We start from the raw sequence: 4,138 nt of genomic DNA, 5'->3' as shown, positions 1-4,138 counted from the left end.
GATGGGACAGAGAGAAAAAAATAGCTTCAAAATATATGAAGCAAAACCAGATAGAAGATGGGGGAAATGGGAGGAAAAGACAAGTCTAAAATCATGGTTAAATGTTTTAGCATCACTTTCTCAGTAATGGATTGAAAAAGTAGGAAAAAAAGACAGTAAAGTTTTTAAAGATTTGAACAACACTATCAGCCAGCTTGACCTAATTGACATTTATTGAACACTACTCCCAACAACAGCAGAATATACATTCTTTTGAACAGTACATGAGCCATTAAGCAAGATAGAAAAAATATGCTGAGCCATAAAACAAGATTCATTAAAATTAAAAGGATTGAAATCACACAGAGTACATTTTATGACAATAGTGGTATTAATATAAAAATCAATAAGATATTTGAAAAAATTTCAAATATTTGGAAGTTAAATAATACATGTTTAAATAGCCTATGGTCAAAGGAGAAATCGCAGAGAAAATTAGAAAATATTTTGAACCGAGTGATAATGAGCACACAAAAATCAAAATTCGTGCAATATAGCTAAAGAAGTGTTTAGAGGGAAGTTATCCATTTAAATTTCTCAGAAAAAAAAAGGAGGATATAGAATAAATGATCTAAGCCTCCATATTAAGAAACTGGAAAAGAAGAACAAATAAAACCCAAAGTAGAAAAAAATTATTGAAGAGGAGAATGGCAATCAACAAAATAGAAAATTGACAAATAACAAAGTCAATGATTTTTTTTTCAGAAGATTAATAAAGCTCCAGGCAAGATTGATCAAATAAAACAGATAAAATCTTATTCTCAGCATTAGGAATGAAAAAAAAGGGGGCATGTCTACAGATCTTACAATTATGCAAAAGAAAGTAGAGACCATTATAAACAACTTTAAGTCAATATTAGATAAAATAGAAGATTAATTTGAGTAACACAATTTACCAAAATAGATATCAGAATATATAACAAAATAAATAAATAAATATTCCTATGTTGATTGAAGTAACTGAATTCATTTTTTAAAAATATCTGTATCGCTTCTCAGCCTTTTGGCTAAGATCAAGTGTAAAAACAATCTTTGTACAAAAAAACACTTGAGATCTAGTATTTTACTGAGGAAAATCTACCATTATTTAAGGAAGAAATACACAAGCTCTTTCAAAAATAGAGGAGGGAATAATTCCCAACTCATTTTATGAAGCTAACATAATCCCAATACCAAATACTGACAAACACATAATAATAGAAAACTACAGACAATATTCCTTATGAGCATAGCTTAAAAATTCCTAACAAAATATTAGAAAAATAATCCAGCTATACGTTTAAAAGGAAAATACATCATGACCCAGTGAGGTTTTCAAGGAATGCAAGGTTGGTTTGACATTAGAAAATTAGTCAATGAAATTAAAGAATGAAGGGGGGAAAGTATATGATCATCTCAGTTGATGCATAAGTTTTTTTTTGACAAAAATCAACACCTATTCATGATAACGCTGAGAAAATTAGAAATAGAAGAAACCTCCTCAAACTGCTAAAAGGCATCTCTAAAAATCTATAGCTGACATTATACTTACTGATATTTCCTCCTAGATCAGGAACAAGTTAAGGATATCCACTTTACCATTTCTATTCAATATTTTGCTGACGGTTCCAGCCAATGCAATAAGGCAAGAAAAAGAAATAAAAGGTGTACAGATAAAAGGCATAAATAAAAAGGTAAAACTGTCATTCTTTGAAGATGATATGAATATATATGTAGAACATTCTATGGAATATACAAAATAACTATGAAAACCAATGAGTGAATTTAGCAAGGTCAATATACAAAACGCAATCTATTTCAATATACCAGCAATAAATGGTTTAAAAAAATAAATTTAACAAAATTTAAATGAAATAAATAAAAAATACCATTTGCAATAGTATCAAAAATATGGAATACTTAGGAAAAATATATAAAAGATATACAATTCCTCTACAATAGAAACTATAAAACGTTGTTAAGAAATTAAAGAAGATTAGAAAAAAATGGAGAGCTATAGTATGTTTATGAATTGGAAGACAATGTTAACACATTGATTCTCCAATATTTATTTATGGATTAAATACAATCTTTATCAAAATTACAATAGGTTTTTTTTAGAGAAATTGACAAGTTGGGCCTGAAACTGTTATGGAAATCCCAAAATAATTTTGAAATAGAATAAAGTTGAAAGACTTAGAATACCTGGCTTCAATACTGAACAAAATGCTATGTGAATCAAGACATTGTGGTATTGACATGAGGATAGGCAAATACCAATAGAACAGAATCCAGAAATAAACCACACATATAGAGTCAATTGATTTTTGAGTAAAAAGGGCTAGATAATTCAATAAAGAAAGGAAGACTTGTTAACAAATGGTGCTGGAAACCAGATAACCATATGAAAAACAAAAATAAACTTCAGCATCACCCTATGCAATGAGATTAGTTTGAAATGAATCATAGAACAAAATATAACCTACAGCAATAAAGTTTCTAGTAGAAAACACAAAATAGGGGCGCCTGGGTGGCTCAGTTGATTAAGCATTGGACTCTTGATTTCACCTCTGGTCATGATCTCAGGGTCGTGAGATCAAGCCCGGCATCAAGCCCTGCATCAGGCTCCCCACTTAGAGGGGAGTCAGCTTGAGATTCTCTCTCCCTCTCTCTGCCCCTCCCCCTGCTCACATGCACTCATGCTCTCTCTCTCTCTCTCTCTCTAATAAATAAATATTTTAAAAAACCATAAAAATATATTTGCAATGTTGGGCTAGGCAAAGAATACTTAGAAAGTACACAAAAAGCATTAAGTAATAAATATGAGAATTGGCTTTCATCAAGATAAAAATTTTTGCATATCAAAACACCACTAAGAAAATGAATAGGAAGGCCAGTCCATATACCTGACAAAAGGTTTATATTCAGTGTATATGAAGAACTCCTCTAACTCAGTAACAATTGTAGTTATTTAATATGGGCAAAAGACTTGAGCAGCCATTTCACAAAAGAAGATAGAAGTATGACCAATAAGCACATGAAATGTTTTCAACATCATTAATCATAACTAATATGCAAATTAAAATCACAATGAGCTATTATTTTACACTCATTAAAATGGATAAAATATAAAGTATGACAATACCAAAAGCTGATGGGAGAAACTGGAACCCTCAAACATTGCTAGTAGGAATGGAGAATGGTACAACTTAGGAAAAGAGCTTGTTAGGTTCCTATAAAATTAACTGATAAATTTAGATAAACGAACAAAAAAATTACCTTCTACATCGATACTATGACTCAGAAATTCCATATTCAATCTTACTCAAAGGAAATGAAAACATATGTCCACAAAGAGGTATGTACAAGGAATAAGGATATTCAGAGAAACTTTATTCACAATCGCCCTAAAGTAGAAATAGACCAAGTGTTCATCAGTAGGAAAATGGATAGACATAATGTGATATTTTCATAAATTGGAATTGTATTTCAGAAACAAAACAACAACAAACACTGATGATACAACACATTGATGGATCTTAAGACTTCCAGTCATGCTAAGCAAAAGAAGCTAACCAAAAAGGCATATACCATATGATTCTATTTATATGAAGTTCCAAATAAGCAAAATGCATTCATGGTGGAAAAAAAATACATAAACAGTAATTATCTTTAGTTTGGTGAATTCAATTGTCATGATGTATTCAATTGTCAAAATCATTGAACAGAGTATTTAATACTTTTTGGAGGATTATATATAAAAACTATGCCTCAATTTTTTTTTAAAAAAGTACTACATCTGATGGGTATCAAGGACATAAATAACTACACAGGGTAAAATTCATTCATCCAACAAACATTATCAATAACTTATTATGTGCCAAGCACCATGCTAATCTCTAGGAATACCAAGTACTCTTAGGCATGATCCCAACACTGAAGAACACGTGGATTTGGAAAAGGGGAATCAAATGATTCCAGAATGTTGGAACAAGTGCTTTAGTATGGCAACTGACTAAAGCTATGCATAGGGGTGAGCAAGACATTACAGAACAAGATAATGGCCTCTTGTCTGATCTCTGTGACTAAATCATTGCTTTAGCATCACAGGAGGGAAAGT

At 30.8% G+C, this 4,138-nt stretch overlaps 1 pseudogene; it reads left to right on the top strand.

Annotated features, from left to right (window-relative positions):
* The first annotated feature begins 1,026 nt into the window (after positions 1-1,026).
* LOC148163515 (U2 spliceosomal RNA) lies at positions 1,027-1,167 on the top strand (annotated as a pseudogene).
* The last annotated feature ends 2,971 nt before the right edge of the window (positions 1,168-4,138 follow it).

Source organism: Eumetopias jubatus, unplaced genomic scaffold (assembly GCF_037043125.1).
Source record: "Eumetopias jubatus isolate StellerSeaLion01/CBP00866 unplaced genomic scaffold, mEumJub1_p1.0 scaffold_9, whole genome shotgun sequence".
Lineage (NCBI taxonomy): Eukaryota > Metazoa > Chordata > Mammalia > Carnivora > Otariidae > Eumetopias > Eumetopias jubatus.
Note: the sequence above shows the minus strand (reverse complement) of the source record. Positions and strands in the feature narration are given on the sequence as shown.